Source organism: Cuculus canorus, chromosome 13 (genome assembly GCF_017976375.1).
Source record: "Cuculus canorus isolate bCucCan1 chromosome 13, bCucCan1.pri, whole genome shotgun sequence".
Lineage (NCBI taxonomy): Eukaryota > Metazoa > Chordata > Aves > Cuculiformes > Cuculidae > Cuculus > Cuculus canorus.
Window position 1 is genome coordinate 5,725,225 of NC_071413.1, and position 26,848 is coordinate 5,752,072.

At 45.0% G+C, this 26,848-nt stretch overlaps 1 protein-coding gene across 2 annotated transcripts in view; it reads right to left on the reverse strand.

Annotated features, from left to right (window-relative positions):
- The window catches only part of ZNF469 (zinc finger protein 469), a 247,542-nt gene that overhangs the window by 158,164 nt on the left and 62,530 nt on the right, over positions 1-26,848 (reverse strand). The window lies entirely within an intron of this gene.

Consider the following 26,848-nt stretch of genomic DNA (forward strand, 5'->3'; position numbering starts at 1 on the left):
GATCCTGAAGGCAACTCCGGACAGACGTGGAGCGCATCAACCTCACATTAAAACACCTCTACTGAAAAAAACAAACCAGACAGGAGGATTGAAGAAAAATACAGGTGGAGTCGTGAGCTCCTAGCTGAATACTCCAGCCACTAACCACATCGACACATGCTCAACAGAAAAGTGGATGAGTCAAGAGAAAAAGTGCCTAGACAAAGGAGAGATCTCAGACCTTCCAGCTCTCCTTTGGATGTGTTTACATCAGAGGGCAGAGGATTCCTTCCAGCCAGCTGAGTCTTATTTATTCGCAAGTTGACAGATGCATGCAGTCAGCAAATACTGGCACTTCAGCATTTTGAGCTAAATTTCACCATGAAATTCCACAAGAAGATTAAGTTACTGTAAGGAAAGTTTGTTTGTTCTTGCCTTTTTCTCTTCTTCCTCAAAATGAAATCACATTAAAATGATAAAGATACAGAGAGTTTCAGGTTCCCCATCCTAGCTACCAGCAGAACCACAAAAAAGCCCTAATAAATAAGTAAATAAATCCCCAAACCAGCAGGGCTGTTTCCAGTGAAATAGAAATAATTCACCACTCGCTCCTCTAATCTTTTCCTAAGGCTAGGAAACCCATCCTGTGAAACAGCACTGCCTTCCTCAGGCGTGGTGAAGTATCTACAAACCTTTTTAAACCCGACCCTTAAAATCAGAGGATTCCTGCACTATGTGAAAGGCTACAGGGTTAGACAGTTAATACTTAAGTTTTCGATTTTCATGGTTTATTGGTCATAGGTGGGAGAGCTCCACATAGGCTCCTCCCTGTCTCTCCCTGTCCCATCATCCATTCTTGGCAGATACGGCAATGAACAGATCTGAGATTCTTCCAGTCCACAGGGAAATGCTGAGTGCTCACAGCACCATCCCTGGAGTTTCAAAAGTCTTGGCGTGGGGGGTCCGGCATGTGCTAAAGAGACTTCCCCAAGCCAGTTGCAATGCTTCATGCTTTAATACCTCTCCACCCAAGCCTCAAAACCACCACAAAAAATGAGAAACAATGTCAAAAAATCATGAGAAACCAAGCAGAAATTGCAGCTGACCCAGACCCTCCCCTCTCGGCGGCTCACCAAGGCACGCACACAAATGGCCAATTCGCCGCACTGCTGTGTCAGTGCAAAACCGTTTGCTCGCCATTAACTGACTCATAAGTTGGAAATCCACGAGCCATCACAAGAGCCTTGACGCGTTTGTTGAGCTGATGGTGAGAACATTATATTCTGATAAACACAAGGGCTAAGAGGGAGCCTCTAAATTTTACTTGAAAATGGATGCTTTCTGAAAGAAGGGCCCTGGTCTTCCTTCCTTAGAGAAAAGCCCTACTATGCACCCCAAGCTGTCAAGATGCTTTCCAGGCCTGTCAATGACTCTTGCTTCCAGTATATTCCAAAGGGAAGGGTGGTATGTTCATACCCTGCAGTGCCCTGATGGGAAGAGAGAGACAAGCTACCTCTAGAACAGAGAATAAAACATTAACTGGGCTTTTCACATCCAGTCCAGCATCTCTGCACACCACACAACAGCCACCATGCAATAAAATACTGTTCCAAGTGCCCCAGAAACCTCAGCTTGATGTTCACACGAGGCAGACATGGTCCATAACCCCTTCCACCCATATCTCTTAATCTTATGCAGGTTTTTTTTTTGTTAGGTAACACAATAGAAAACCCAACCGAAAAGTTAGAAAAGGAAACTTGCCATGCAAGTGTGTGTGGCAGGCCAAATTAGCTCCCATCTACAGCTGAATTTTCCCTGCTTTTAAGGTTGCAGGACTCTCCTTTCAAGCATTGCCTTGAGCACTTGGATGCCCCAATACCACTAAACCTGCAACTCCAAAACAGATAGGTAACTTTGCAAATTAGCTCCATAAATGTCAAAAATATTCCTGGGAACTGATTCTACCCAGAAAGAAGCGTGCATCCAACAGAGAGAATGGAGCCCAAGCCATTGAGCTAAGCAGCAAAAAAACCCCAACAAACCCCCAAACCAAAACACACCAAACAAACCCCAAACTCTTCCCTGGTCAAAACCAATTTAAAAGCCTTATAGACCTGTGGGTGTGACCTGATTTGACAACGCTCTGGTTGTCAGAACAAAACGCCACAATGAACGCTGTTGTTGGGAATTTTGCCATTGAAAAAAACCCCAAACCCCACCACTTTTACAGCTCTGTCATTTTCCTGTCTGATAGGATTGAGATGCTGGTTGTTTGCCTAAGCTTCTGGCGCAGACCCAGCTCTCCACAGTGTAAATACAGCCACAGAACATCAGGCTTTTCAGAAGTTGTTTCTTCAGAGTGTGTTAATGTGACTTTCCAGGCAGTGAGAGATGGAGAAAGACCATCTTCAAGGAATCCTGTGTTGGTCTGCTTTATATAAAACAGCAGCCAAGTTGTCTCAGTTTCTGACTCCGAGTTAAACATTTACCAACCTCATTGGAAACCCATTCCCTGATATTCTGACAACAGGAGCTGTTGAAATTAGAGATGCTCAGGTCTTTCTCTAAGGAGGCTTGCAGAGACAGATTCCAAAGCTCATTTCACAGTGGTCCTCCAGAGATTTGCCTGGCTGTTCCCCTGAAACACCGTGTGCCTCAAGGCTATCACCAAACTGTATTAATGTTTCCAAGGGAGATGCTTCAAAACCAGAGGATCAGACACAAATATCCTTAAAGTGGATATGAAATCCAAACCAAATAACTCAATTTAAGCTTCAGGCTTGCCTGCCTTTCCTCTTACAGGAAGAGAAGAAATTCCACCTTCCAACACCTCCGAAACTGGAAGTGCTTTAACATCCAGGTTTGTCTGCTGCAGGCATTGAAGCCAATATGTTTAGAGATTTAACATCTGAAGAAAATCAGTCACATTGCTAAGGATCTGGACTAGGACCCAGGAGTCAATTGCATACAGCTATCCAGGGTCTCTCGCAGTTTGCAAACAGTATATGCCCACATCAAGCCCAATTTTGGAAGAAGGATATTCTCGTATAGCAATGAGTCCAAACCCCTAAACCAGTAAGTAGGTAAAAAGAGATCTATTCTTCAGACGCAGTTGAGACAAACCACAGACTAAACTAAGCTTTGGCAAACCGACAACTTTTTTTCATGCGGGAACATTCAGGTTTGGATCTGAAGTCAACAAATTTGGCTGATCCATAAATCACACCCAAAACTTGCAAGCATGAGAGGTTGACATTTGTGTAAACTGTGTAATCAAAGTGGTAGACTTATATCCAGTGCAAGCAATCTCTGAAGACTTGTCCAACAACCCTTGGTAATGCTTCATAATAAGTAAGGTTAGTAGTTTTGAAGCCATTAGGCATGCAATGAAGGAATTTAATCTCATTAATGCTGCCAAATGTTTCAGTTTGCAGAGCAGGAGTTGAAGTGAAGCAGTCAGGTTACACCTGCAAATGTGTAACTCAATAGCGAGCTCTAATTCTCTTCCAACAGCGCTCACGTGTCTGCCTCAGAACTGCCTGATGAACACAAGATGATTACTATGAAGGCATCACGCTAACAACATTTTATCAATCACCATCCATTCTGGACACTCATCGATTTAATCCTTATAGGATTTGTTTTAAGGGTTGGGCCAGGAACAGCAAAGCACAGAAGCAAAGCTTTGCCTGGTTTGCTCACAACACAGCAGTCCTGAGAAGGTCAAACAAAGGGAACCCAAAGTGCGTTTGCAGTGGCAGTCTCATGTTTCTAACACAACTTTATTAGAATGACGATCAAGCCAAGCACTTCCCAAACTATGCTTTGGGAGGTTTAACTGAACTTGTGCCGTCTGCCATCAGTTGCAGCTACACCTTCCACACAAGGGTCGGTACTGAAGGAACTGGGAAGTTGTTCTTGGAGCAGGAGTTGTGGTGCACAGTGCTTTACAGGCACAGCAAGATGGTCCCTCACCCGGAAAGTTTGGTAACTAAGTAAAGAGACCGCATAGGACTTGGAGGGGCCAGAAGGCAATAAAGAAAATCTCTAAAGAAGGAAGAAGTCATGAGAAAGGTGTAACGAGAGACAGAGGATGGTGACACAGAGGATGATGAAGGAGTCTTGGAGGCCAGGGATGGACCCTGACTAAGCACAGTTTACAACTCCACACGAGAGTAGCTGAGCAAGGTAGAGTCTGGAAAAAGGAATCAGTGGAGAGGAAATGCAAACAGCATCAGTGAATGGTATCATCAGTGAGCTTAGAGGTGCAGAAGGGGTGGAAAGACCACATGGAAACTCAAAGGGGGCTTATAGGGTGATGAACAGAGCATTTAAAATGAAATAGAATAATGTGTGTTCTGGGGAGAGCGCCTTGAGGAGCGAGAAGACCAGAGTAACAGGAAAAAAAAGAACTTTTTATGAGTTTTCTCTTGGAAAATCATTGTGCAGAAAGGGCAGCAGGGACTGGAGAAGGAGAACTCAGGGAGCCAGAGTAGTTCATCTGCAGTGGAATGTCAGACCACTGCCAGCAGCATCGCGGTGGCTGCACTCAAAAGCACCTTGCAAACAATATGTGAAACACACTCACCTCCAAGTTCACCTTTCCTGGGAGGGAAGCAGAGAGCCTTCATGCTCCAGTCCGTGAGCATCAAGGTGGATATTAAACAACATATTTTCCTCCCTACCATATAGAGCCAATACAGAAAGGCAGGTGGAAAGTTGTTTATGATAGCAAGTCAGGAGATTTCTCATCATGCCTGCTCTACAAATGATATATTTTCTCAAATTAATGCACAGAAATGCCCAGTTTAGTTATTATAACATTTTGCTGTGTGTTCCAGTTTAGATGTATGCAATGCTTCCAGCAACAGACAACATCCCACTTCTCACACAGTGCAGCTTGCAGCAGGACCTTTTCATAAAATAAATCCTATTAATGCAATAAATCCACAGTTCAGGGGCACCTCCACAAGATTCAAAGGCACAGGCTTCAGGAGAACTCGCACACAAGCCTCTCTTCAAAATTAAGCTTTTTCCATAAATCTGCAAGATAGACATTCACCAATTCATAGTGCTTTCTGCTATTTCCCTCCCTCCCTGGCGAGGGGGAGGATTTAATCCTAAGGGATAAGTGATCTTTAGCCAGACAATGAGTGCCCCAAGGTCCCCAAGACCGAGTCACAAAGTTCCAATTAATTTGAGATCGGCTCGACCACAGGCAAAGCCAAGAAAGTCACCAGAGGCCTCAATACATTAAAAGCGTGCCATTGTGCTTCTCTCTAAACTCAGGGATCAGCTGTATTGAGAAAGCAGCAGCGGTTTGTGACTACCATGCCCTGGAAAGGCATTTCCCGACATCTATCCCAAAGCAGGAAAGGAGAAAATGCAGATTTCCACTTTTGGTGAAAAATCCAACGGGAATGGTAAAGCTGCTTTGGTCTCTTCCCCCCCCAACAGCAGATGTACGCTGGCAGGGTCAGCGGCTGCTGCAGACAGATGGACATCCCTCTCCTTTCCTCACTGCATTGCTTCCAGTAATCCCCAACTGAATCAACATTCAGGCTAGGTAAGGATCACTGTCCAGAACAGCCCTTTCTGATCATCTAAGAGTCTATGCAAAGGTTTTCCAGAAGCAGAGACAATCAGCAAGCATCTTTTCAACTTCCAAGCACACCCTGTTCTTTTGCCCTCATTTTCCTCCCTATAATCTCCAAAGAAACAAATTCCTCACTAACGCCCACTGATTTTCTCCCTTTCCCTCCCCTGGGGAAGCATGCAGAGATCATCACAGAAGCTGCCAGTGGGTTTCCCACATGATTCAGCACCGTATTTGTCCTCCCTCACTCCCAGAGCCACTCCAGCAGAAGGCTCTGCTCCAGACCTAGCCCACGCCCAAGCGTTGCCCACACAAGGTCCTACATGTTCCTACATTTCTTGCTATTCTTCTCCTTTCCTGGAGAGGAAATGCAGGTGCCACCAAGAAAGCTGCGATCGGTCCTAGCCAGGATCAGGTTCATTCATGGACCTGGGTGAAATGTCCCAACAGGCACCAAGAGAAAAAAAAATAAGGATAGAAAAATTATGTAGCCCTGCTATAAGTACAAGAAACTCAAGTAACTGCCTATAAATAATCCCACTACTTTTATTGCAAAGAAAAACATTTTTAAAGACACAGAGCTCTTTCCTTTATGTAGGTACAGCAGAGATTGAATTTATGTTTCTCTTGCAGCTATTAATACAAGCAACTAAACCAGCAGAGCATCCGGGATCCTCACAGCATTTAAGAAACCCAGAAATATTTATGATCAGGCATCGTGTGCCTCTTTATATCGGAAAGGAGTATTGGAGGGAATGACTGGAGAATGCTCTTTAAAAGATTTAGTTGCCTCTCACTGGGAATTCAGTGTCTGAACCAGGAACAAATTTTAAAATGACATAATACTCCATAAAAGAAAAAGATGGAACAAATATTTTGGTTTTACATAAAAATCATCGCTTTAATTAAAAGAAAAAACAGATAGAGGTCTTATCAGGGTTTTTGGCAAGCAAGAAGTAATACATTCAGTGTTATACAACCAAAAACTACTGGAATTTTACTTCATTTTTATCTACCCTGAGACATATTTCACAAGCAAAGTTATTGGACAGATTTTATTCTGGTTTTGTTTAAAAGAATAAAATGGATAATCACATTTTAAGTGAGTACATTTTAATTGTGTCACTACAGAGCAGTCCCCTCAAGGTCACTGTCCCGAGTCCCTTACAAAGGTAAGTTACCTCACAGAAGAAATGCAGCCCATCCTCGGCAGAGCTTGGCTTGTTCTCGGATTTCTGGCATTTGCCTAGTGCCTTTGTCCAGTTTTGGTTTATATCAACTGCAATTCCAACTAATTTCTCCTGGAACCAAACTCAATGAGTCAAACATAACGCAGTCCAAGGCATCAACTTCTGCCTGGTTTTTGGTGGAAATCATATGACATTTTTGCTCCTTTGGCTGTTCGCATGGCTCCCCCCCCCGCAAATGTGAAATGATCGGAGCTCCTTCAAAGCACCAACTCAGGATGGGTCATGCTCCATTTAGACCCGTATTTGTTCCATTTGGGTGAAATCCTTTCTCAAGCTAGAAGCAGCTCACAGCGCGGGCACCTCTAAGAACTGATCAAAGCTCTCACAGCTGCTTCTTTGTGTCTCGCTGAAAGCCACTGCTACTGACCAAGAGCATTGCGTTTAGGCACGTGCATCTCTCCCCCATCCCATCACTTAATGTTCTTATTACTGCACAGTAGGAGTCAAGCGTCACAGGCCAATTGCACAATTCCCTGCAAAACTATCATACCTTTGTTGTCCCAGGTCACTTCAACCATTCCAGTGGCCACCATCACCACCAGCAGCTCCTGAAAAGGCAGGAGACCACACACATTGCCTGTGGCTAAGCCATACAGCAATCTCAGCTACAAAAAGCAACACTTGAGATCACAAAAAGGTGGGATTGGTCCTCTGTACTCTGTGCCAATATCTTGATAATAGACCCCGATACTCCAACCAGTGAGTCAAAAACACATTCAAGCAAGATTGAGTCACCCCACAGTTATTTTGCCGCAGGACTTTCCATGCCCTTCCGTGCCCCTTGCAGCAAAGCTCAGCAGGGATCTGTGGGCTGGTTCCACAGAGCAGGACAGAGCTACAGAAGCCTGAAGATGACTCACGTCACACACATCAGTCTGAGCTTCTGGATTTTATTTTTACTTCAGCAAAATATTCAGCTTGCCCTGGAGCAAACCTATTAGTCACGCTCGCTTCTGGGAACAGTCAAAGCCCAAAAAGCGATCAAGAGTTATATGTGGTTTCCCTCTTTTTGATTTGATTATTATTCATCAGGAGTGAAATTCCCTCCTCTGTAGAAGCTCTATCTGTCATGCATCCCTTAGATGGAATATAGGTCACCTAATTTCACCCCTGAAGAAACAAACATTTGCTAAGAAAAATCCCTTTCAAATTCCTGAGAAACTTTTTGGAGCAGAAGAGACACTCACTCTCCAGCCCCCAAAACCCAACTCTGTTTCATTCTAAGTCAGAAATGCTCGAGTTAAAGCATGCAGTCTCCATCCTTTCGGAGAAGATGCATCCAGGGAAAACAGAAACTATCCAAACCAGCAAGATGTACTAGCAGAGGTAGAACAAGACCCAAACAATGATTAAGGGCTTTAGTAGGACCCTTAGGACACTCTGCACGCACATATTATTTGTTGTGCTTATTGCATTAGTGTTCCATGATTCAATAAAGATAAAACCATCTGCTGTAACTTATAGCTATAACTCAGATATAACACGAATCTCAAAGCAAACACGTGCAGTCCTTGGGATGCTCTGTGGTGTGCAGCAACTAATTCCTCCGAGAGCGTACACCACCGCACCTCCCTCGGCAAAAGGCCTCCAAGCTTCCTTCCAAACACAGAGAAGACCCATCTCTCCGCTCTGCTCCTCCACATGCTGAACAGGCATTTAAGCACTAGATGTAGCAAGAAGTAGATGCTTTTCTCATCTTTTCATAGAACAACATGTCCTAGGGGAGAGGGGTGGGGTGTTTTGATTAATAAGCAAAGTTAGCAGATAAATCCAACTCCAACCCACTTCCAGCCATGGGTGCTTGTAGGGATCCACCCTCAAAACTGCTCATCCCATGTACTACGGTCATCTCTCTAATGACCTTTCCCATTTCTTCTCCATCCAGGTGGACAGTAAATCACTCCCCATCAGAAGGCCAGCAGCTCTCAATTAACCATTTCCCAGCAGAGTTTGTGACTACAAACAGGACAGGACATTTCATGCAAACACCAACAGCTTTTTGCAGTATTTTATACTAGAATAATTGCCATTTTAGAAAAGCATCATTAAAACAGCATTATTTTGTGCAAATTGCTTTTACTGGGATGTAAAGAATGTAAAAAGTTTTCACAGTTTTAGCTGGACCACAAATACCTTTGCACTAGAAATATAAATACTGACTTAATCCAAGCCAGACCTTTTCCCAAAGAGAGAGAATCCCTCAGACCTACTCCAACCCATCCAGATTTTATCTGACTCACTGCTAATCTAGTAGACTTCCGAGCTACTAGCAACAGTGAGACAAAAAAATCACCGTGGGAAAACAACAACTTGTTTAAAAACCTCTTAATTCAGAGTCATGTCTTCAGACACAACATCCGCTAGCATGATATATGGCATTTATCACTTCCAGTGGCCCTTCTCGTGGGGGATAGCAGGGAAACACAGCTTGCGAAATTGGGAAAATGTGAGTGTGTCTCTAAGGGATTAAGCAAAACTGCATCTTTGCTGCATCTGCTTCTCAGCATCCCACAAGTCCCACTCACAACAGTAAGTGCTGGTGTTTCTTGAGCTGTAGCTCAGCTTTCTGTCACTCACCCCATGTTTATCCATTCCCTACCAGTTTGCTTCAGCTTTTAACCCTGGTCAAAAATCCCCATTTCCCAGTTCCAGCCAGTACCTATGAGTAAAGGTCACAGATGTCTCCAGTTTAGAGGCAGCATTAGAACGTAAGGAGGCCAAGTGGCTCGCACTGAGGCAGATTCCTACAAGCTGATCACTTGACGAATTATAGTTCCTGCCCTGCCTTATAATCCTGCTGGGCTGTGATCCCATGGGCTACAAAAACTATACTAGACTGAAATATTTCACTAGATTTAAAGGTTTTGTTAAGTTTGACCTATTAATAAGTTTTAAAGCCAGGATAGGCACAACAGTGTATTGGAGAACAAAATCCAGCTCTTGTTTTCCCAAAGCCATAATGAACTCTAAACTTTGTTATGGCAATATCAATATTGCATGTGTGTTAACCTCCGCTACAGACGTCTTTGAAGCACACAGCCTAGCGGTATCAGACGAGGTAAGGGGCATGAAAACCATGAAAACGAGTTATTAAAAAAGAAAAAAGACAAGAAAGATTTTGAGGGGACTCATTCAGTGCAGAAAACCTTATCAACAAGGTGGGCATTTTGCAGTAAACATATGCAGAATCCCACAGATTTCATCTTCAAAGACTCGGAGATTACCTTGGAGTTTGTGACACGCAATTCAGGGTGAGACACAGGAAGAAACTGAGAAGGAAGATGCTGCAACAAATTTGGAGAGGAAGAGACACACATAATGCAGTGTCTTGATGTGTTTTAAAGCACTTCCAGAAGTCTGCCTTTTTTTTCGGATTGAACAATAACTACATATCTAATTAGAGTACACTTTGTTGCAGCAGAAAATAGATACAGATTTCTAAAGAAATAAAACAGCAAATTCGAGGACAAGCTAGACTTACAAAGCATGCACACATTTGCACTTCACAGCGAGGTTGATGGAGCACAAAGGTCCTTTGATTCCACAACTTCCCCAAAACGCAAACACACACACCGGACCTCCAGGCACAGGTCCAGATGGAAACAGAAAAACCATTAAGAGCAAACAAACAAAACCCCAAAACAAACAAAAAAAACTCAGCCAGAAAACTGCCAAAAACATCAACTCCCCCCCAACTGCCTGTTCCCTTCAGAGACAAGCTCACAGATCCTGCTGGCTGATAGGAAGAGTGCCAAGCCCCAGTGAGCACTCCTTCTATCCATTTGGAAGGAATACGTAGGATGAGGAGAGCACAGGACAGGGTAGAGATGCAGCCCCAGGGCAAACCCCATGATGCGCAACCCTGAGGGCACTGAGCTCGCTCCCACCTTCCTCCGCAGGCTGTGGTTCCAACTGCAGGGGCTTCCAGCTGCCACGTGGGTGGCAGGGCTTAGTGGTCTGCAGCAAAGCTGTGGAAGACCCTCACCTTGAAGGTCACTGCCTTCATGTTTCCTTGCATTTGCCTCCAGGCAATGGGATCCCATGGGATTCTCCTGGTTATCTTTCCCAGACTCCTCTTCAGGAACTCGGTAGTGACGCACCTTTGCTTTCAACAGTAGATCCCAAGGCAGTATCTAGGCTACATTCACTATTTATTACGACAACCCTGTTCTTACTTGCTCGCTCATTCACCAAACAATGTCTATGCAGTCAGTTGACGCAAGTAGTGAGTGAGCCGGAAGCCAGCTCCAGCCCCTGGGATTGCTCTATCCTGCCTACTCATCCTTGCTGCTTCAGAGAAGTGGCCACAGCCCCTGGCAAGAGTGGGGACCTCCAGCTACATCTGCCGGAAGATCTACCATTTCTGTGTGGTCCTCAGGGGGAGTCCAACATTGCTGACAGCACCTCCACTCCCCAACTTTTCACCCCAAGCAAACTTGTTCCAATGCACAGCGCAGACCATCCTGAACTTCAGCATCTATAAAATTTGTAGTGCAGTCATTAACTGTGTCATCATACAAACACTTCTTGACAGTGAAGTGTTTTCCTGTTAATTACACTCCCAAAGTCTGCAAAGGAAGATCACAGTATGGAGAGATGCAGTCCATGTTCCCTTCCACTGCTGGAAGGTTGTGCCTAGGAGAGATAAGAAAGAAGGAAAGGCAACCCAGGCTATCATAGCTCATTGGTCCTCTTCTGAGCTCCTCTAGCCCTGGCCCCGTGGGATGCTCAATGCTGCTCTGACAGCAGCTCCAGGCCGGGCATTTGGCTGCATTACCTTAGCACCAAATCAAAAGATGGGTCTATAAATAGACACAAATAGGAGGTTTGGGACAATGCTTTATACTGGTTATTTGTCATGAAATAGATAATCTGGTTTGAGCTTGGAAGCCTACACACCACACCTGAGTTATCCTGCAGTCTGCCATCCTATAAAGCATTATTATCTTTGAAGGCAGCGGCCCCAGTACCACTCCAAGAGGAGACATTGCCAGCTTTGGGAAGCTGCATATGGAGGGTCATGGACAGCAATTCCTCCCTGCTGAGGATGATGATGAGCAGGCAAGCCCCAGCCTCATCTCGATAACTTGGCAGTATCTCCAAATTCCTCATTGCATGCCTAGATCCCTTCCCCATACCTGGATGCTCAGAGGTGTATCCTACCCTCTCCACAAGCTCCAGCCATCTGCCTGTCCTGTGTGGGGCTCCTAGAGTACACAGGGATCCACTGGAGCTTTCCTGCCCTGGCTCAACAGTTCGCACCTTGCAAACCACCTCCTGGTGAAAGCAATGAGAGCCTGTGCTCACCTCCATGCTCCACCCAAACATCTGCTCCTGTTGGATGGGAGGTCACATCTCATTGTAGCCCTGCACAGGTTGCTGCGCCTTTGATGAACACACAAGATGAACGGACACAGTGACTATTCCCACTAAACCTTAAAAAGGAAAAGTCGGGGAATTTTTTTTCCCCTCTTTCTAAATTGCTCCATTGATCAGTAACCACAAAGCAAACAATCGCCATCTGCAGAGACAGTTTTCTCCTTGCAGGAAGGAGAGGGGGTGTGGAAAGCGCTCTCAGGAGAGGGCTCAGCTGCTGAGGAAGACACTCTGATGAAAGACAATTAAATTAGAGCTGGTTAAGAGAAGGCAGGTGTTTTTTCCTCTCTCTTTTCTCCCCCTCCCTTCCCCAGTATTTGTCTCTAGGGTCAATCCCTGCTTGCCTACAGGTCCCACACCACATTCTGCCCAACAAGAAGCCCCCACCTCCGACTTTTCCCTCTGCTCTGAGGTAACAAGAGGGATGCACTCTGTGCCCCAAAGCAAAGAAGCCAAGAGTTATCACATGCATTTTGTGGGAGGGAAAGCAGCATGGGAAAGGTGAACAATGTGCCCAGGGCCACACAGCAGGACTGAAAACAGAGTCCATAGGTCCAGTTTCCACCTTCTGGCTGTAATCAGAAGAGTATTTTCCCTCCTGATGCAATTTCCCCTTCCACACCTCTCCCTACATATGCATAGAAGTAAAGAAAGCCTGTACGGCAAAGAGAAGTCTCGTGTTTTAACCCAACTCAATACTATGCGGACCATTCTGCATTACTCAGCTATTATAGTTTGATGACAGCCCAGAAGACACCAGGAAATACCTCGTTTTCACAAGCGTGCAGAAGACTCATCTGTTCACAGAAAACCCCGTAATCTTAGCTTCATCATTATCAGCGTAACTATGCCTTTTCCCCTACCGATTATCAAATTAGGCTTAATGTTCTCTGAAAAATAAAGAGTAGGGAATTGCAAGTTTCAGTACAACTCTCAGACACTGAATCCCCAGGTCTAAAACTTAGTTGTTCCTTGTGCAAGTTTGAAAGCTTGACTACAAGGATTGTTCTTTTTCACTTTAACAGAGATAGCTCAAACCCCATAAGGCATTCAGTAGAAAGGTAGTTTAATTTAACACGCCTACCACAGCATAAATGCATTAAAGACATTAACATTACAATGAATGTAATTCAAATCTATATCATAACAGGGCCAGATGTTTGCTCTAACACTGAGGAACTTCCACGCTCATTTACACCAGCTGGAAACTTGGCAGAATAGAACGGGAACATCTGAGTCTCACAGAGAACCATAAGATGTGCTAAAAAGAGATTTGGTGCAGAGGAGCACTCCCCTTTCAGATAGTGGCTCGAAATTCAGATTAAGACAGTAAGTTTTCAGGCACGGTGGCACAGGACTGACTTGCCCGATGGACAGATACAACCCCTGCCTCCGAGAAGCAACTCTGACCATAAGATCCTTTGCTGCAAAATTCAATGTGTGAGTGAGAGCCCAGTCCTGGCCGGTTCATCTTTTCCTGCTCTCCCAATACTATTACCAGCCTTTGCACCAACAGCTGAGGACGAGTTATAAACCCACACTTTATTTTAACTTCCAAGCAAAGACAAACATAAAGAGAGATGAAAGCCCAGGCACTTCTTTATTCTCCCACCTACATACCATTCATTCTCCACTCAAAGTACTACAACGTTTTCAAAAACTACCGAATTATCCTTAAAATAAGACACTCATGCACAAAGGAGATGACTGGCACCTGTGAAAACATTTTCCAACTAATTCCAGTGGAAAAAAACCTCATCCAAAGCAAATCTGAAAGCATCCCCAAAAGTGACACATGAGAATAATTTACTTTACACATTGATTGATAACCTCATGCTGTATTATTTGGTACCTGGTATATTTTTGTTATGCAAGATTTCTAATAATGCTCACACAGTTGAGTTCAGAAGTTCATATTTTGCTTGCAGTGGTTCACTACAGATATAAAGGGAAATTGTTTGTGGAGAAGGTTTCTTTTACCATATTATTAATCCAAACTTGAGCACAAAGAACAGATTAGTTTTTTCTTCCTAATTCTTCCTGTTCTACACTGGACAACATATCCTCAAAATCTATTTGTAGGGAGCATCTGTCCACAACAGGAGGAAGCAAAGAGATTTTCAGGCTGTATTTAGGCACAGGGCCACACAGTCCACCACACTCAGTCCTGCAGCTGAAACATTGAGCTGAGCACCACTGCAGCTTTTCTCAGCGACGTTTATGTTTGTGATTTTGAATGACTTGGAAAATCGCATTTCTGTGCCCACGAAGAGGTTTCTGAGACGCCACTGAACCAGGAGCAGTTTTGTTAATCATAGATCAAAGATCTATTTGTTCAAATGCTGAACTAGTCACAATGTCTGCTGGGGCACTATTCTTTGGAAATAGTTGGGAACTCAGTACAAATATATTAGCTACAAGGAGAGAGCAGCAATGCACCTCCCTGCTTGGTTCTTCAAGATATTCTTTTTTTTTTTTTATTGCTCAAAACTACACATTTTTATTTGGACACAGCTTATTAAGATGAGCAGACAGTTCAGAAAAATAAGAAATGGCCCACGCCCTGAAAATCTTTTATCGCCAACATTTCAACTGAAGACAGACATTTTTTTGAGGTTAGAAAACCCATTTTACTTTTGAGCTTGTAAACTTCTACCCCTCTCTGGGAATCCAGGAAATTAGAAAATACTAAGAAAGAGGTTTTCTGGGGAGCATTTTCCAGTCTGGAAATACGAAGAGGCTCCCCGCACTGCACGGATTCGGGACACAGACGTTCCTTGGGCTCAGTACACTCATAACTTCAACGTCAACTCCAGCCTAAGCCATCCTCAGCCTCTTTCTCCCTGACAGGCTGCTGGGTTTGAAAATCTCCAGCCTCGTAGGACTCTGTTCCAGGTCTGTTTCTACACGCACACCCACATCCACGTGCACACAAAACCTATAGGGTTGCAAAAAAGCAAGAGCCACCATCTGAAAGCACTTCAGAGATGGGATGTCCACGTGTGCGCAGTATAAATGTCAATATAAAGCAGCACACAAGTAAACTTTGAGATTTAAGCTTTACAAGGACGTGGAAGTAAACATCAGCAAAGCGCTGGAGGTCTGCATTGAGAATGCTAACTCTTACCCGGTGGATGTCTGGGAGGTTTCGTGGATCTGCTCAATAGCTTTGTGTTTCCTGGAGGACTGGCCCAGCACTCCCTTTGAATGCGCCTTCGAGCCATTAGTACTTACACACATGGTTGCAACCACAGAAGGTTCAATGGCATAAAGCTTTACAAGAAATCATGAGAAAAGACAGAGCCCTGCCTGTGTAAAGGATTAAGCGGAGGCAGAGGAAAGTATAGCACGAGTTGCCATGAGTACCCTTTTTACCTTCAAATAACAGTTCATGTGTCCTCAGGGCAAAAACCACTGTGACCACAAGTCTTCTAAATTTGAATTATTGTATGAAAAGGTCCTGTTACAAGCCATGGAGGTCTATCATGGGGTTACAGCAGCAGACATTTTATAGCCTCGCTGTTGTTGAGGCAGTTGACTTCAGAGCAGAAAAGAGATTTCAGGAAAGCCAGCAAGAAAAAGATATTCTTAACATAGCATATAAATACCATTGACCCAAACTGTGAGGTGCTTATGCTGGCAAATTTTCAAGACACTATGTAAAGAAACCAGATCCCTCTATCCGTGATTGAATCCACTCTTGGTGGGGAACTGGCTAAATAAGACAAAATATGAGCCTGCTTCCAAATTTACTCAGTTCAACCTAAAACTTGAATTATTAGCTCATTGGTGATGGGAAGGATAAAGTATTGAAAAAGAAAAACCCCACATGGATAACAGCATCCAGGTCATAGACCAGATGAAGTAAAGACTGAAGAAATGAAGGACCGAAAACAGAAAAGTTTTCCTAGAATGCGTATCGGACTTGATAGCTTTTACCAGAAGGTTTTATGGACACTCTTAGGACAAGCAAACTGAAAGCTTTTAAACAGAGATTTCCACTGAAAAGCTATGGATTGTTTTCCCCTGTGGAAACATCTCAATACTAATAAAAAGCTCATTGGAGTGTTTTGTTGCACCCTTCTCCTTTGCAAAATTATTAACTTACCACCTATATAGACAAAATTTGTGATTTAGATTTCTAACATTATCAAAATTAAAAATTGCCCCTTTTTCAGTAATATTGAGGCACCACTCCACATCAGTTTCCTCAAGTTCACTGTTATTCACCCGAGATAGGACTTTTTTTCTGTAAGATATAGAAACTTTCCAAGGACAACTTTGTTTTTCAGCTACTTGCAGTCATCATCCAATTATGAGCCAGCATCACAGAATCTTTGCCTCACAAGAACCAAGGAGTCAGCTAGGATCTTCTTTATGAGGACTTTTCCCCCCACTCAGAGGATGCATTCAGCTTTATTAGAAATGATAAATACGATTTGGTAAAGGTCCTGTTTCTAATCAAAGATAGAGAGGAAAAAAAAATGCAATTTGGAAAGGATGCAGCTGAAGTGAGAGGGGAAAAAAGCTGAAGAAGAGTTAGTGAGAGTGAGCCACCTCTTTTATCACTTTCCAATCTGTTTTCACACTTTGCCCATTCTGAAAGAGGACGAGGATTCTGGGCAAACAGAAAAAGGAAAAATAAAAGAAACAAAGAAAGGTTTACTTCTGTAAAGTCAGATTAAATTTCCGCAGTGGGAAGGCAGGGCAGGATGATGTCATTCCACCTCCTGCTTTGCATCAATTAGACACATTGAATGCGTATCACTCCTTACAGGGGAAAGCCCAGACTAGCCATGTATCACAGATAAGTTAAAAAAGGAAATAAGCTAATTTCCTATTCAAACGCAAAGCACTATGATGATCTCCTTGCATTTGGGTACCATCTTGCCAGTCCTTACAACCCTCACAAAGTGGTGATGAATCATCAAATCAATATTTTCCAGGCAAGGAACCCAAAGCAAAAAAGTGCCCAAATTCAAAGTCAAAATCTAAATCAATCCTCAAGGCTTCCTGACAGCTCATCCCACAGAATATATTTCTGGAGCTGGATTCACGCTCCAATAAGCTCTGGATCTGACAGAAGGAAATGTGTTCCTTCCTTCCCTCCATCTTTTCCTGATTACAGCTGCTCTGGGTGGTTTGAGAGGCTGGAATAGGATGGTGATGTCTTTGAAGACATTTACTGTGCAGCAATCGTTGCTGGTGTTTAATTGCCCGGAGCCCGTGCTGTGCCTCTGTCAGAAGCATCCTCAAATTCATTTGAGGAAACAAGTACAGGAGTATTAAAATCCCTTGCCCCAAGGCAGGCCCTGGATGTGAGGTAGCTCCTCTTTGCGAGGTGACTCACTATAGAAAATCTGGTGTTTTTCCAGGCTCTGGGAACTAGAAATGGTATAGGGAGCTAATAGCCTGGTCAAACCCAACCCACATCAATCCAGCCCAAAGAGGTATGTTTTCAGGGGTTACGAGAAATGAGCTGGAGAGCCTTCAGGGAACATGTTTGGCACGTTCCCATCCCAGGAAAGGCCACCAACACTGGCATCTCTCCTCCTCAGCCATTTTTGGCTGCCATGATGAGGAATCTCACTAGCTGCAAGACCACCCGAGAGAACGGGAGGTATTTCAGCAAACATGCCATTTGCACCATGGCCCGTTTTGGGGACGCTTGTGCTCAGAAGGAAGAGGCCACTCAAATATTTGCCACCAGGCACCTCTCCTTGCGGTGCTTCAGACAAGCACCACATAGCAAGAAGTGGTCCTGGACCCAGCTGCTCGCACACAGACACGTCTAGAAGCCCGGCTACCAGGAACAAAACAACTAAAACCAACTAAAACCAGCCGGATCAGGAAATGAAGGGGGAGGACAGGGATAAAAATGCCACACTGGAACACTCCATCAGGCTCAGGAAGCCTGTAGAATGCAAATAAAAATCAAACTAATTTTGTTTGCTACAATTCAGAGACAAAACACGTCTAACGTTATCTGAAAGGATTGTGACAAACCCAAAGCAGAGGCCGTGCCTTCCCAAGCAAACACAGAGTAGACCGAGAAAACAGAACCAGAGACAGTTCATCTCAGTATCAGCTTTTCACAATTAAATCCACGTGTGTGTTTGCACAGAGGAGCTCACTGAAATTTAAGCAAATAGCAGCAAACCTCAAAGAACAGGAGAAATCTCACTGCATCCCCAAAGTATGCGGCAGCAGAGACGTTGCAAAGATGCCAACTGGCAGGAAATGAGGAGGGAACACAGTATTCCTAAGAAACCTCCTCATTTTTCCCATTGATGATCTGAGCCAATCCAAAGGAGCAAAGAGGAGGGGGGAGCTCAAACCTTTCCCCTAAATCAGGGTAAGAGGGAAAGAAAACACTGTAATTTCAAAATGAGCAGACCACACAGTAAAAGAGAAATAAAAATAGTAACAGAGAAAGTGAGCTTATTTTCCCTTACTCTTTCCTTATTTAACTATTTATTCAGGACTAACCATACAAGATGTACCAAATTCGAAGCTTATATCAGTTTTCTGCCCACGGCCCATCCATAAGGGCTGCGGTCCTCTGCGTACGCTCCAAGTCAGCTCACATAAGGCTTTCTCAGGTGGTTTGGGGACCGCACAGCTGCTGAGGCCAAAACCAAGCAAGAGAGGATGAGACGTGCAGGTATGGTGAGGACAGCCAGGCTGCAATGTAACCTCACCTTTTACGAAAAGCCTTGAGGAGAACAGAAAAATGCAATAGGGTGGTGTAGGGCTCATTAGCAGTCACTAAGGTATACCAGGAGCCTATAAAGCTTAAGGAAAACCAGCTATATTGTCCTCCACAGAAACAAAAAGCATGTGTAATGCTGTCCAAAAGGCAGCCCCACGGAGGGCTGTCCTGAGCCCCGTGATGGTTTAAAGTAAGTCATGGACCTGGTAGGGACAAAGCCCAGGCTGGCCAGCAGCTGAGCCTCCTGTCCTCAGCAAGGCTTCTGCCTTTGCAGGATTGAGTGGAAAAACATTTATCCAGCCATTGTTTGCAAAGGGGAGAGGCATGACTGAGGAGGAATTAGCTGGAGCTGCAGTAGTAGAGATAAGAAATAAACTCCCAGTACAGATCAGAGTCTCCCAGAGAAGGGAAGGAGTGCCACACCTTCAGCTGAAATCTTTGAGAGGACTCACCTGGAGGACACAACAAGGTATTGTGTCGCTAGAGAGAAGGGACAGGCAGATTTCTTCCAAAATCTCCAGGAATCGGCTACTCCAGCAAACTAGCAAAACAATAGTTCTTAGGGACAGCCTCCCTGGGCATAATAGGTGGAGACAGCTAAAGCCAAAAAAACAAGGCTGCCCCTTCAGCAACCAAAAGGCTGGTTTGGATCACAAACAGCTGCAAGACTTGGTGTTTTTGTCAGCATTCCCTATGACCTATCGGAAGGGCAGCACAAGCTTGTGACGGCATTCAGTGCTGGACAAGGCAAGGTGGCACTGGTGGAGGTCAGAGACCTACTGGAAAGCAACAGCCTTCCCCACAGGGTGCTACGGAGAGCTCGATCCAGCGAATGACTGCTACAAAACCCCTCTGACGAATGGATGTTGCTGAAAACCCACTGCGTAGCTAAGCAACCCCAAACAACTTACAGTGGGGCAGCAGCTGGTCCATGCTGCCTGCTCTGAGAAGCAGCTGCAGAACAGCCTCAGGTCCAGGCAAAATAGTTTCACTAAAACAAGAAGAGCTCCAATGGCTTTCTCAAGGGGGCCTGGTCCTCACCTCAGGCAACAGAGCCTTGCACACGGGGCCAAGCTTTTGCTGAGGCAGCTGCCACGGTAGATGGTGGTTTCACCTCCAGCTGCGTGTTACCATCTCCCCAGCTGAGTCCCATCACCAGATCCACAATCACCACCAGCTGCAGCGCTGGCTCAGCTAGAGTGGCTTAATCCTTATCAGAGGTGCTTAGTGCTTTGCACCCCCAGCTCAGCTCACCTGTCACCAAACCAGCCCGGGCACTGGCATCGTATACACCCACTGCTGCTCCTACAGCCAGCATCCATCTGTGCCCTGTTTAAACACTTGCCTTGGTACCAAAAGCAATTTCTCCTCCTGAATTCCTTGCGTATTTTTTTCCTGCCAAAAAATTAGTTAAATTATTTAAAAAATATCCAGACTGCCAGCTAATTATGAGGTACTTATACTGCAAAAAACCCTGTGACTTGCAGTCTGTGCACCGAGCCCCACTGCTGTCAGAGGCAGTCCCAGCACAGCTTGCTTGTTGTGGTGCTACCAGAACCGATTTGAGAGGCTGGAGGGGAGAAGGAAAGCAAAAACCCACTAGTTTGTATAGAAAAATGCTGCAGAGTAACAAAGACAAACATGTGCTGTTCTGCTTTCCTGAAACATAGCCCTTATTCCTATCACCTTTTGCGTGCACTTATCCCTACATGGAGCCAGGACCCAAGCTGGCAGGTGCCTCAGCTCCAGTTCTTATGGCGCATCTCACTGCGGGGACTGTCACGGCTGCTGTAAGGGGCTGCAGGCATAGGTTTGTCACATCCCAAGGGGAGGTTTTGGTCTTCACAGTCAGGAAAAAATGTTTTCTCAGCTCCACTGTATGGGAAATAGCTCAAGTCACAGCTCGAGTAGTTGTACCGCGTGCCGGTGAGTGCTGGGGGACATCCACCCCACCAGGGACTCCTGATCTGGGAGACCTCAAGGCTCCCCAGCATGCCATACCCCTGCTGCAAGAGGCTGAAATGATCCCACACGGGCTCCATCAACAGAAGCAGCAGCTTCATCAAATGCAGTGGAGTCTGCACAAACCTTTTGTAACTGTACTAGGCCAGCTCTGCAAAGGAGTATCACTAGCAGCTGTGGCAATCTAATTCTGCTGGATGGATAAAGCATTAGATGTCAGCCCAGCCCTTATATAAAGGCCACTGTCTCATTTCTAGCACCTCTGGTAGCCATCGTTTTCAGAAGTCACCCATCCCAATTCAGCCGCTTCCCCAGCAATGCCTGCTCCAACTCCCTGGCTCCCAAAGGAGCCCCAAATCTGGCTGCTTTCCCTGTTTGCTTGGCTGTCTCGAGTTGCAGGACTACACAAGCAGCTCTGCCAGAGAGCCACCGCAGCCCCCTCCAACGCTGCCAAGGGGAGAGGGCACAAGCCAAGTGGCCACGTCCTCCCAGTGTACTCGCACAGCATTTCCCCCTGTCTGAGCTGGCAGCAGCCACATGCACGCCTGGAAAACCCAGCCGTGGACACAGCTCCTCCACCAAGGAGCTAAATCCATTTTCTGGGGTCTGCTCAGCCTTTGGCAGGGCACCCAGCCTGTTTGCACTTGGTGGTTTTGCCTGCCTGCAGCATCCTTTTCATAGCTGTTCGCTGCTGAGGGCAAACTGCAGTGGCTGAAAGCATCAAAGGGAGGTGTGATGTGGTTTGAGAGGAGCAAAAAGCTCAAAGGGTCCTTTCTGCAAGAACACAGGCCCCTTGGAGACAAACATATTTTAACGGTTAGATTCCCCTTTGCTTCTTAGTTTATGTTCGTTGCTTTCCTGACCCTCATGTACATAAGTGGTCTGAAAATTTCATCAAGCCATTTATTTGCAGCTGCAAAACACCTTCTTATCTCACTTAAAACTTCACTAGCATTGACAGCCAGGGTTTTTTTCTGCTGTTCCCCAAGACTGAAACACTTGCTGGGTGTCAGGAATATTTGTAACTGGAAACTACAGGCACCAAATGGGACCTAGAGACCAGCTCTAAGGATGTGTCCTTTCTACAGCTGCAGCAGTTGTGGGACATCAGAGACACAAGAAAAGTCCTGGAGACTGGAGAAACAGGCTGTTGGATCCCTGACCCATGCAGTGCTTTCTTGTGTGATTTTGCCTATTCCTCCTCTGCCTTTGCCTCCCTCCTTGCACTGTAGCTCTCCTTCACCTCATTTGCACTTTCCTCTGCCGACACTGTTTCTTGTTCTGCTTAGGCACCCCGCTCAGCATGACAGATCCCAGCCGTGGCCTCCAGGCACTTCCGTGATAGCACTAAATAAAGCTTTTAATAACATAGAGATCATCCAAAGAGCCTTCGTAGGAAGTTCTAGTGCTTCACCTCAAAAGCAGTTTTGCCCTCCAACTTCTAACTTGTTCCCTGAAAGTGTCTTACCAAGATGCAGAGTTAAAGATGAAAGACAGTTTTCTCTATAATCTTCTGAAGTTCACACAGAAAGCCATTTTTGGATAAAGTCCTTCAAGCTTATTCTTAGCTCATAAAGGATTCAGATACGTGGAAATTCTGGAGAAAGTTGGACAAGCCTTTACTAAAAGATTGAAACCAGAGCCATCTCCCCAAGCCCCCTGCTCACTACCTCCAGCACTTCTCGCTCTGCCCAAACACTCGAGAAAATAAAACTGATTTTTAATCAACCCTGGACTAGACAAAAGTGCAAATTGTTCTGCTCATCTAATTGCGTGGCCTCTATCTGGCTATAGCTTAACTCCTTTCTGGTCAAATTAGGTACAACAGAAGTTCTCTCGTCACGCTTTAAGCTATTCCTGCCAGACTCAGTCAACTATTACGGTAGCTCTGACAGTGGCTGTAGTTAGGCTTCTGCATCCATCTGCAGAAACAAGTGTGGACGTGGACAAATACACAAGGATTAATTCATTGCATGGGCTGTGGTCCTATCTGCCATTCCCGAGGGGAACGTTTTCCATGCTACACCTGCTTATGTGTCACAACCTTGGGTCATTTTTCTAACACGAGCTGTCAGACAAGCTCAGTCCCTTGGTGTTTCTGCAGGTTAACAGCATGCGCACACACATTCACATCCACACGCGGGTACCTGCGTTGCACCAACATCTCATGTACGTGCATCTAGCACGCACGAGAGCAGAGCTGTCAAACCGGGCACATGCACGCACGCAACCCTGGAGCTTACTGAATAAGCACATGTGCTTCATAGTGAAAAATTCACCCTTGGAAATTCCTTACTGTGAGGAATTCAGCTGGACACAGACCTTTCTCTGTCATGAAATACTCTGTGAGCCCGATGCTCAGCGCTCCCGTGGACAGGATGTGGTATATCTTCCCTCTCTCCTCCTCCGAGTATCTGGCTGCCTATTCTGGCTGTCGTTGCAACACCTTTATTACCCCAAACGTCCTTTCAGCAGCGTTTCCTCGTGTCGCAGCTCAGAACACAGGACGTTAACGTGATGGAATGACTCGCAAAGGTCAAGGAGATTATTTGATGCTCTCAAAACATCTGGATTCCTTCAGGAATTCCCTCACTTTCTCTCTCACTACTGAAAAAGAAAGAGTGGAATGAAGAAAGGGGGGCAAGCCAGCCCCAGCTCCAGGTGTAGCCCACGCCAAACCCTTCCCAGCCAGCTGAGCTTCCCTATGGGCATCTGCTAAAACCCCTAATATAAGCAGGAGCGATCAGGTGGTCATGAGACTTCGAAATGCTGTCAGGAAATTTCTCCACCGTGGTTTGAGGTTAGGTCTTTCAATATTATTTTCTTCCATCTCCCTTTTCTCTTCTTGAAAATAACCAGTTTGCTCAGATTCTTGTGACGAAAAGCTTCCAGTAAGTTCCAGCATGGAATCTAGGCAGAGGGACAGATTATCTGCTTGCAGTAAGACACCTCACTTAGAGGAGCCTAATAACATAAAAATGATATATTTTAAGCCCTGCTCCCTCAATAATACCTTTTAATGTACTCAACTTATTTTAACATTATAAATAAAAGTGCTGGCACACACTGAGGTTTCTTTTGGAAGGGGGGAGCAGCATGCTCTCCAGCTTCTTAGCCTCTCCGAGGTTTAGTTGCCAACCTCAGGGCTGGAACTCCAACTTACTTTAATAAGAAAATATTCCATTTTCCATGTATTGTTGCTCTTCAGAAGGGATCCAGTTCTTGGGAGTGAGGATGAAAAGCTGCAGATTTCTTCAGAGAAAAAGGAAAACCTCATCAAAACCATATTACAGATCATTACGATGGGGGTTCTGACTCGCCTGGAGAAGAGGACCGGCTCAGACTTGCTGTGCTGGTGTTTCATCTCCATCAGTTCCCGGGTCCCTCCTGCTGCTGAAGGTTTGGTCACTCTTACCATGTTAGTCTCTGTGTAACAGAAGCCAATAGATTATTTCAAGCCCAAATCCCTTTGCTGCTGGAAGTCCTAAAAGTCTGGAAAACTGAAAACTAGGATGCAAAACTTGGTACTTTGAGATCATCTTTTAATGTGGGAGGTTGGAAATAGCCCTGAGAAGATATTATCAGTGGTGGTTTCCATATTTTCATGAACAAAACTTTCTCTACTTTTTCTTTTCAAAAATTGAGGTGTAAATTGGAAGCTCTGGGGGATTTTTCCACATGTACTGACACATTGCCTACATCCACTTGGATGCGGGTCTGTTACTGTAGGGATTGCTTGTGTTGCTGACACGACTAAGCACCTCATTCTCCAGGAAAGTAGAGCTAAAAGCTTTTTGCTGGAAAAAAAGAGAAAAGAAACTTGGCAACTTTGAGTTGATCAGAGGGGGAATGAGGCAGTATCACCAGCAACCGTATTTACACATGGTCGAGAATAAAAACACCTACTTATAACATGGCCTGAGAGGTACCAGAAACTCACTACTGCCTTCAGGCCTTCTGGAGGCAGGTTGGCTTCCTGGATAAGTGGCTTTGTTGCTTCCAATAACTTAATCACAAAAGGGTGGTCACTGGGCTTGGGGGGATTGCTGGCAGCCGCAGAGAACCGCTCTCCAATATTCCCTGGCTCGATCACCTCCCAAGCACCATTATCTCCAGTCATGCAGAGAGCTCATCTCACCGCTCCATGTAGATTCCCCAGGCACCGGCTTCCATATGATAGGTTTTTCTTTTGCCAAAAAACACTGAACAACATTGACCTCCACGTTCTGGCATCACCGCTTCTCATGGAACACACGTCTGCTTTCACATCCAACTAGGATAACTGAGGTTGTTTTTGTTGTAATTCTGATACAGCTGCATGACTGAAGAGTCATAGATGGAGCTGTTATGGACTAAATGACCTGGTCCGCAGCTCCCTAGAACGATGATCGCAAGCAGACCAGCTGAAGAGTGGGTGTGGAACTGGCAGAGCTAAACCAAGGGGTCCCCACCCCATCAACTTCTCCTTTCCCCAAGGGTCTTGCGTTAATAAAAAAAAGGGCGTGTCGACATTACACCAAGTAACCAGAGCGGGATTCCTGTTGCATAAAGCGGGTGAGCTGTTCTCATCCTTGAAAGGGCTCGTGGTCTGATCCCAATGAGGGCAATGAAAAGATGCCCTGAGATGGACCTCCTCCATTACTCACAGCGCAACACCATTTCAAGCAAGCCTGTCCAGGTATGTCCACTCACATCATAGTATATCATGCTTATGTCCTTGCTTTCCTTCAACAAGGCCAGGCACCCAACGAGGTCCTACAGCGTTAGGACTCTAAGGCCCTGGATGCTGACAGCCGTATGCCATACCCACCATTGAGGGAGTTGAGTTCATGATCAGCATTCCTTGGTGTAACCATAACATAAAAGCTACTCATAATTTGTAGTGTCCACCCCTGGAGCTAAAACCAGAGGCTTTTGGAACAGACTCAGTGCAGCCGTCTGAACGGGTGCAGCTGCAAACCCTTGTAAACTTCCCATTGGCATCGATGACAGCCAGCTGTGGGCTGCTCTGCTGAAGCTGGATCCAAGCAGAGGTCCAGCACTGCAGAGAAGGTAAGGTCCATCTCAGAAGACGTTCACATTTAGAACCATGGTTTTATTCCAGATAAGAGAAAAAACAAACTGAAAATCTCAACCTTTCTGAAAAAGAAGCAAAGTCTAGCAGGAAAAAAAAAAAAGTAATTTAAAAAATAATCTTCATTGCAGGTCAACTGAAATGTTCCGTTTCACTTTACACCCCGTTGATGTACTTGCACGTGTAAGAGTTGGGTACATTCTTTCAATTAACACTAAAATCCAGACAGCATACGAATAGAAGGTCCCAAATCAATTTGGTGACAACATTTTATTCTGAAAATAGACCTCAAATTGAGAAGTTTCTCCTCATTTTTAGGCCCTTCTTCCCTCACAGCCACACACAGAAGCTAGCAGATTCAACTGCCCGCTTCACATAGAGGATGAGCTAACAACTGTTACATCAGACAGCCCTCCCTGCTAACAAACACATCCTGATCCTATCAATCCTTGCAAAACTTCTGGAATAACTTTTGTTTATAAAGGCAAGACCTACAGCAGGACACTCAAAATATTTCATATTGTGCTATGCTACAGTGCCTTCTTGACTGGCATGTTCAAAAACGCTTGGAATAGCTATGACCAGGATCAGAGCTTCCAAGCCCTCTCCTGTTGTTGGGAATTCACATACAATGCCAGTAGTGATAAAAAACAGAAGGCAGGATGGTGAAAAGATGATATTCTCATGAAAGGCACTGGCATTATCCAGAAACAAAAAAAACTCCCTGGGGGGACCATATCCTACTTCATACATATATCTGAATTCAACACATCACTGAAATCTCTTCGCAGAAGCTCTACAGCAAACAACCATTAACACCAAAGGCTAATCCCAAGTCTATCAGGAAAACTAAAATCACCCAAATTTCTCCCAAATTCTGCTCTCCATTCACCCTCACA